The 9,342-nt window shown below is 40.2% G+C and overlaps 1 non-coding gene across 1 annotated transcript; it reads right to left on the reverse strand.

Moving 5' to 3' along the window:
• Positions 1 to 285: 285 nt before the first annotated feature.
• TRNAS-GGA (transfer RNA serine (anticodon GGA)) lies at positions 286 to 372 on the reverse strand. The gene has a single exon. It is a non-coding gene; the product is annotated as a tRNA-Ser (tRNA).
• Between the last annotated feature and the right edge of the window lie 8,970 nt (positions 373 to 9,342).

The raw sequence follows: 9,342 nt of genomic DNA on the forward strand, positions 1-9,342 counted from the left end.
TACAATTTTGTCTACCCTGTTTCACCAAACAAAGTAAATAGAACTAAGTTAAGGGATTTAATCCGGATTTTCCCCCATTTTCGTATCCTTTTCGTATCCCAAGTGGATCCGCGGTCAGATTCTCATTCCTTGTCCACCCTTTCCGATCCGATATTTTATCTACCACAGTAATTGGCAATAGAGAATCACTAGAAAGCAAAGGCCCTACTCTTGGAATAATGGTATCCATTGTTATTTGATACATTGTGGTTGGTAACGTTGGTAAATTAGGTGTAGGTCAAGGTACGGAAAGAGAGGGATTCGAACCCTCGGTAAGCAAAAGCCTACATAGCAGTTCCAGTGCTACGCCTTGAACCACTCGGCCACCTTTCCCACAGAATCTTAGGATTATTGCCCGGAAACCCGGTGAATAGCGAGTCATTCATATTATTTTATTGAATTTTTTATTGCAATACAATAAAGGTACGACCGATCTATTATAAATCGAAAACTTTTCGTCAAACAAAGATCTTCCTTCGAGGCTCGAGGGATAAAAACACATTTTTTTTTATTTAATATTAACTTAATATTAAAAAAACTATCTATTCATCTTTGTCAAGACGACGACCCTCTCCATCTTATTCGGATATTTATACCGTATACCGGATTAAACAACCAATGAATTGGGACGAATCCACAAACTCTATACTATACTATAGTATTTTATACTATGGTTATATTTAGAGGTCCATAGGAATTAAAAAATTCCTTTCTAGTTTCAGATTTATCAACAACAACTCTTCTCATGAGCTATCCCATGGATCTATTATTCCCATGGATCTATTATAAATAAATTCATGGGTCGCCCTATGATTTTAATATTTCCATTGTATTGTTTTGTTTGTGGATACGCGCTATTCGCCCAAAATGGATGGGTTGGTTATTCTATTTTCATCATGGAATGCTTATTTGATTCTTTTGACTCTTTGGGTAATAATAAAAAAAAAAAAAACTCCTCGAGTTAGATCAGAATTTGTAGGAAAATTTCTTGGATTCCTTAACTTCGATAAAATAAAGAGTAAGAGTTCTGTTCATTGGTATACCACATTGGACTGAAATCCAATCTGATTCCAATATTTCCTATCTATCCCTGTCTTAAAAGGGGCAATTTTGAGGGTCTTTTTTTTTTTACAATTACTCTGTTTTTATGTGATTTCGTACTGTACAATTCCTTTGTTTATGGGAGCATTTTCCCTCGAGGGAGAGGATAATGAGAAGAATTATGGAATGGGTTGTAAACTATGCCTAGATCTCGGATAAGTGGAAATTTTCTTGATAAGACCTCCTCAATTGTAGCCAATATCTTATTACGAATAATTCCGATAACTTCAGGAGAAAAAGAGGCATTTACCTATTACAGAGATGGTGTGATTTGATTCGTTTTTTTTTTATTTATTTATTAATATTAAAATTTATATATATTCTAATTATATAATATAATTCTATTTATTTATATTTACTTATTATATTATATTATTATATATTGGATTTGACCTCTTTCAGTCTTATGAGAAGGGGACATGGTTCAGGACACAAAAAAAAAATTCTTTAAATAAACTTCCGCTTGGTGAAGGTGAAGTTTGGGGTAGTAGAGATCGAACAATTCCTTCTGTCGTGTATCCCCGATTGATGCAACCTCAGATGCTTCAATTATCGATTTTAGCATTGAGCGAAAGGTTACACCTATAGGTTCTGTATTGCAGGTTAATCCTACTCCACCAGTACCAATAGGCGGCGCATAGGGGAAGAAGCACTACACCTAGGAATCAACAACACGAAAACTTTGTTATATATTATACCCCTTTTCCTTATTGGGATCGGGACTAACAAGAATGGTTGGGACAACAAACATCCATCTCGTTTGTGCTTTGGATACCCGTATAACCATCGAAGATCGTTGAAGTGACTAATTCCTGCAAATCAAATAGAGGGCGTTGAGGACAAAGAAATTGTTGGAGTGAGCATTTCTATCTAGCATCAACACGTTTGGTGTTAAGAAAAAGACCTCCTACAGGAAGGCTGGCTAGAGATTTCTTGTAAAAACACTAGCCCCCATCAGTTCATAATGAAAATATTTCAATCTTTTTTGATTCCGATTCCATGGGTTATTCCCTTTATTACTATGCACAGAAGAGAAGGGAGGAGCCGTATGAGATGAAAGTCTCACGTACGGTTCTGAAACGGAGATTCTTTGAATAGAATGAACGACCGTAACGGATGTCAGCTCAATCCGAAGGAAATTATGCGGAAGCTTTACAAAATTATTATGAAGCTACGCGACTAGAAATTGATCCCTACGATCGAAGTTATATACTCTATAACATAGGCCTTATCCACACAAGCAACGGGGAACATACGAAGGCTTTGGAATATTATTTCCGGGCGCTAGAGCGAAACCCATTCTTACCACAAGCTTTTAATAATATGGCCGTGATCTGTCATTACGTGCGACTATCTCCACTATAGAAAGAAGGAAAGAAAGATCAAATACGCTAGTCAATACTAGAAAAAAAAAATAGGCTTTCTACATATGCATCGTCCAAAGCAACGATTTTTATCAGCTGTAGCAAAGAAAGACTTCATAGAGGCCAAAATATGAAGAAATAGGTATGGCCTATATACTAGATTCCATGGATAAAGGATCTAATTTAATTGATAGGGTAAGCGCCGTAAAGATCAATTAGAGAGGTTTTGGGGCCGATACAATAAGAACTGCTTACAGAACATATCATATCTTATGATATGAGATAAAAGTGAGGAATCAACTTATGTAATAGAGTCGATCTACTAAGGTATTGAGCAGCGGTGTAGCATCAGATCCCAAAGATAGTAAGTCCTTTCTTTCTTATGGAGGAAAGTCTTTTTCAAAGATTCTATATCAATATCAATTCCTATATGAAACCGAGATAGTTACCTTTCAGAAGATTCTAATGATAGAGGGGGTACGGTACCTATGCTTTATTTTTCTGAAGGTGGGAGAAAAGATAAAACGCATTTTTGATCAAAAAAAGAGTTTGAAACTCATGTAATTAACCTCTTCTGGTTAACCCGGGATAGATTTACGAGAAATCTCATTCAATTATAGATATGGTAGATTAAGATGGGACACCAAAAGACTTGACGGCGGAGCCGTATGAGGTAGGAAACTCTCAAGTACGGTTCTAAGGGAAGGAAATGACCCACCTATTCCGACCGGGGAGAACAGGCCATTCGACAGGGGGATTCTGAAATTGCGGAGGCTTGGTCTGATCAAGCTGCTGAATATTGGAAACAAGCAATATCGCTTACTCCAGGTAATTATATTGAAGCCCATAATTGGTTGAAGATCACAGGGCGGTTCGAATAAGAACACTCTTTTTTTTTTAATTCAATTATCATGTTATGTTGGATCCATTAATCAAATAAAATGGATCGTTCCTCTGGGAAGAGCCAATCAAGGAATTTCATTATATCCCTTCTAAGATCGTTCTATTTCGTCTGGTACTTCCGAAGTATAAACCATATAGATACTGTACAGAATACATTCCATTCCTTTTTTCTATGCTAATAAAGCTATATCCTCGACTGACTAAATAGGGATATCGGGATGTCTCTTTTTTCTTTTTAATGACTAATGAATGATTCTTTGATTTGTAATAGAGTAATAAATACGTTCCATGTGAGATATATGTAAGATCTAAACTGAAGTGGATTCATCTAGGCATTTATACATTGAAATATGAATACATTGGATTGCACCAAAAATGGTTTTTGCGCCATGCCATGTGAGGAAGGGGCTTTATTATTAGATAAAGGTCCGTTGGGCGCCCCCCAGATATGTCATAATAGATCCGAACACTTGCCCCGGATTGACTTCCATATCATAATTGCTCTAGTAAATAACTAAAGAAAATAAATAGATGGGAGATAGGAAAGAAAGGAACTAATCACTAATCATAAATACCCATCTCTCAGAGGTTCACTAATTACTGACAGTTGGCGGGTCTCTTTGTATGTGTTGTCCGGAAAGAGGAGGACTCAATGATTATTCGTTCGCCGGAACCAGAAGTGAAGATTATGGTAGACAGGGATCCCGTAAAAACTTCTTTCGAGGAATGGGCCAAACCCGGTCATTTCTCAAGAACAATAGCTAAGGGCCCTGATACTACCACTTGGATCTGGAATCTACATGCTGATGCTCACGATTTCGATAGCCATACGAGTGATTTGGAGGAGATCTCTCGAAAAGTCTTTAGTGCTCATTTCGGTCAACTCTCCATCATCTTTCTTTGGCTGAGTGGCATGTATTTCCACGGTGCTCGTTTTTCCAATTATGAAGCATGGCTAAGCGATCCTACTCACATTGGACCCAGCGCCCAGGTGGTTTGGCCAATAGTGGGTCAAGAAATATTGAATGGTGATGTGGGCGGGGGTTTCCGAGGAATACAAATAACCTCTGGATTTTTTCAGATTTGGAGAGCGTCTGGAATAACTAGCGAATTACAACTCTATTGTACCGCAATTGGTGCATTGGTATTTGCAGCGTTAATGCTTTTTGCCGGTTGGTTCCATTATCACAAAGCTGCTCCTAAATTGGCTTGGTTCCAAGATGTAGAATCCATGTTAAATCACCACTTAGCGGGGTTACTAGGACTGGGGTCTCTTTCTTGGGCGGGACACCAAGTACATGTATCTTTGCCGATTAACCAATTTCTAGATGCCGGGGTAGATCCTAAGGAGATACCGCTTCCTCATGAATTTATCTTGAATCGGGATCTTTTGGCTCAACTTTATCCAAGTTTTGCTGAGGGAGCAACCCCATTTTTCACCTTGAATTGGTCAAAATACGCGGAATTTCTTACTTTTCGGGGAGGATTAGACCCAGTAACAGGGGGTCTATGGCTGACCGATATTGCACACCATCATTTAGCTATTGCAATTCTTTTCCTGATAGCTGGTCACATGTATAGGACTAACTGGGGCATTGGTCACGGTCTGAAAGATATTTTAGAGGCTCATAAAGGTCCATTTACAGGTCAGGGTCATAAAGGTCTCTATGAGATCCTAACAACGTCATGGCATGCTCAATTATCTCTTAACTTAGCTATGTTAGGCTCTTCAACCATTGTTGTAGCTCACCATATGTATTCCATGCCCCCCTATCCATACTTAGCTACTGACTATGGTACACAACTTTCGTTGTTCACACATCACATGTGGATTGGTGGGTTTCTCATAGTTGGTGCTGCTGCACACGCAGCCATTTTTATGGTAAGAGACTATGATCCAACTACTCGATACAACGATCTATTAGATCGTGTACTTAGGCACCGCGCCGCAATCATATCACATCTCAACTGGGCATGTATATTTCTAGGCTTTCACAGTTTTGGTTTGTATATTCATAATGATACCATGAGTGCTTTAGGGCGTCCCCAAGATATGTTTTCAGATACCGCTATACAATTACAACCCATCTTTGCTCAATGGGTACAAAACACCCATGCTTTAGCACCTAGTGCAACAGCTCCTGGTGCAACAACAAGCACCAGCTTGACTTGGGGGGGTAGTGATTTAGTGGCTGTAGGGGGCAAAGTCGCTTTGTTACCTATTCCATTAGGAACCGCAGATTTTTTGGTACATCACATTCATGCATTTACGATCCATGTGACTGTATTGATATTACTGAAAGGTGTTCTATTTGCTCGTAGCTCACGATTGATACCTGATAAAGCAAATCTTGGGTTTCGTTTCCCTTGTGACGGCCCCGGAAGAGGGGGAACATGCCAAGTATCCGCCTGGGATCATGTCTTCTTAGGCCTATTCTGGATGTACAATTCCATTTCGGTAGTGATATTCCACTTCAGTTGGAAAATGCAGTCAGATGTTTGGGGCAGTATAAGTGATCAAGGGGTGGTAACTCATATCACGGGGGGGAACTTTGCGCAAAGTTCCACTACTATTAATGGGTGGCTCCGGGATTTCTTATGGGCACAAGCATCTCAGGTAATTCAGTCTTATGGTTCCTCATTATCCGCATACGGCCTTTTTTTCCTAGGCGCTCATTTTGTCTGGGCGTTTAGTTTAATGTTTCTATTCAGCGGCCGTGGTTATTGGCAAGAACTCATTGAATCCATCGTTTGGGCTCATAACAAATTAAAAGTTGCTCCTGCTATTCAGCCTAGAGCCTTGAGCATTGTACAAGGACGCGCTGTAGGAGTAACCCATTACCTTCTGGGCGGAATTGCCACAACATGGGCATTCTTCTTAGCAAGAATTATTGCACTAGGATAATGGCTAGGAGGATTTGAAAGGCATTATGGCATTAAGATTTCCAAGGTTTAGCCAAGGCTTAGCTCAGGACCCCACTACTCGTCGTATTTGGTTTGGTATTGCTACCGCACATGATTTCGAGAGTCATGATGATATTACTGAGGGACGTCTTTATCAGAACATTTTTGCTTCTCACTTCGGGCAGTTAGCAATAATCTTTCTGTGGACTTCCGGAAATCTGTTTCATGTAGCTTGGCAAGGAAATTTTGAGTCATGGGTACAGGACCCTTTACATGTAAGACCAATTGCTCATGCAATTTGGGATCCTCATTTTGGTCAACCGGCGGTAGAAGCTTTTACTCGAGGGGGTGCTCTCGGCCCAGTGAATATCGCTTATTCCGGTGTTTATCAGTGGTGGTATACAATCGGCTTACGTACCAATGAGGATCTTTATACTGGAGCTCTTTTTCTATTATTTCTTTCTGCCATATCCTTAATAGCGGGTTGGTTACATCTACAGCCCAAGTGGAAACCAAGCGTTTCGTGGTTTAAAAATGCCGAATCTCGTCTCAATCATCATTTGTCAGGACTATTCGGAGTAAGTTCCTTGGCTTGGACAGGGCATTTAGTTCATGTCGCTATTCCCGGATCAAGGGGGCAGTACGTCAGATGGAATAATTTCTTAGATGTATTACCGTATCCCCAGGGGTTGGGCCCCCTTTTTACAGGTCAGTGGAATCTTTATGCCCAGAACCCCGATTCCAGTAGTCATTTATTCGGCACCTACGAAGGGGCGGGAACTGCCATTCTAACCCTTCTCGGGGGATTCCATCCACAAACACAAAGTTTATGGCTGACCGACATTGCCCATCATCATTTAGCTATTGCATTTATTTTTCTCGTTGCTGGCCATATGTATAGAACTAACTTCGGTATTGGGCATAGTATGAAAGATCTTTTAGAAGCACATATTCCTCCGGGAGGTCGATTGGGGCGTGGACATAAGGGTCTTTATGACACAATCAATAATTCGCTTCATTTTCAATTGGGTCTTGCCCTAGCCTCTTTAGGGGTTATTACCTCCTTGGTAGCTCAACACATGTACTCTTTACCCGCTTACGCATTTATAGCACAAGACTTTACTACTCAAGCTGCGTTATATACTCATCACCAATACATCGCAGGGTTCATCATGACAGGAGCCTTTGCTCATGGAGCTATATTCTTCATTCGAGATTACAATCCAGAACAGAATGAGGATAATGTATTGGCAAGAATGTTAGACCATAAAGAAGCTATCATATCTCATTTAAGTTGGGCCAGCCTGTTTCTGGGGTTTCATACTTTAGGACTCTATGTTCATAACGACGTCATGCTCGCTTTTGGTACTCCGGAGAAACAAATCTTGATTGAGCCTATATTTGCCCAATGGATACAATCTGCTCACGGTAAGACTTCATATGGGTTCGACGTACTCTTATCTTCAACGAATGGCCCAGCATTTAATGCTGGTCGAAGCATATGGTTACCTGGCTGGTTGAATGCCGTTAATGAGAATAGTAATTCACTATTCTTAACAATAGGTCCTGGAGACTTCTTGGTTCATCATGCGATTGCTCTAGGTTTGCATACAACTACATTGATTTTAGTAAAAGGTGCTTTAGACGCGCGCGGTTCCAAGTTAATGCCAGATAAAAAGGATTTCGGTTATAGTTTTCCTTGCGACGGCCCGGGACGAGGTGGTACTTGTGATATTTCGGCTTGGGACGCATTTTATTTGGCAGTTTTCTGGATGTTAAATACCATAGGATGGGTTACTTTTTATTGGCATTGGAAGCACATCACATTATGGCAAGGTAACGTTTCCCAATTTAACGAATCCTCCACTTATTTGATGGGATGGTTAAGAGATTATCTATGGTTAAACTCTTCACAACTTATCAATGGATATAACCCTTTTGGTACGAATAGTTTATCGGTCTGGGCATGGATGTTCCTATTTGGACATCTTGTTTGGGCGACTGGATTTATGTTCTTAATTTCCTGGCGTGGATATTGGCAGGAATTGATTGAAACTTTAGCATGGGCTCATGAACGCACACCTTTGGCTAATTTGATTCGATGGAGGGATAAACCAGTGGCTCTTTCCATTGTGCAAGCAAGATTGGTTGGATTAGCCCACTTTTCTGTAGGTTATATATTCACTTACGCAGCCTTCTTGATTGCCTCTACATCAGGCAAATTTGGTTAATTCATTTTTCTTGTAATGTGCTCCATCGGGAACAATCTCATTTGATTCGGTGGAGAAGGGGGACTACCACTACCCTCTTATATTTCTACATCTAGGATCCGACCCGTATCATTGATAATAAAATAGGAACTGAACAATTATGGCAAGGAAAAGTTTGATTCAAAGGGAGAATAAAAGGCGGAAATTAAAAGAGAAATATCATTTGATTCGCCGATCCCTAAAAAAAGAAATAAGCAAAGTTTCGTCGTTGAGTGACAAATGGCAAATTCATGGAAAATTGCAATCCCCGCCACGTAATAGTGCACCTATACGTCTTCATCGACGTTGCTTTTCGACCGGAAGGCCCAGAGGTAACTATCGGGACTTTGGGCTATCCGGGCACATACTTCGCGAAAGGGTTCATGCATGTTTGTTGCCGGGGGCAACGAGATCAAGTTGGTAAGGGTAAAAATACCCCTTCTTCATATTTCTATGGGTCTCTATGATCTATGATCATAGAGGGGCCCCTTTACCATTCTGTAGAAATGGGCTATTCTATTTATTATGGTAGAGGGGCAATCCTTCTTGGTCCATTAGTTCCCGGGTCTTTCGTGCGGGGTAGAGCAGTTTGGTAGCTCGCAAGGCTCATAACCTTGAAGTCACGGGTTCAAATCCTGTCTCCGCTACATTTTTAGACGTTAGGTGTAACTCCGTTAATTGTTTTGGGATAGTAGGAAAGAAGAGGGAAGTTAGAACCACTACACTATCGTGGTCAACTATACCGAATCATTTATCATATTATATTAGATTATTTTACCATG

This window comes from Aristolochia californica, unplaced genomic scaffold (assembly GCF_029961685.1).
Source record: "Aristolochia californica isolate CCGP_79_NKW_82.1479 unplaced genomic scaffold, dmAriCali1.0.hap1 SCAF_443, whole genome shotgun sequence".
NCBI lineage: Eukaryota > Viridiplantae > Streptophyta > Magnoliopsida > Piperales > Aristolochiaceae > Aristolochia > Aristolochia californica.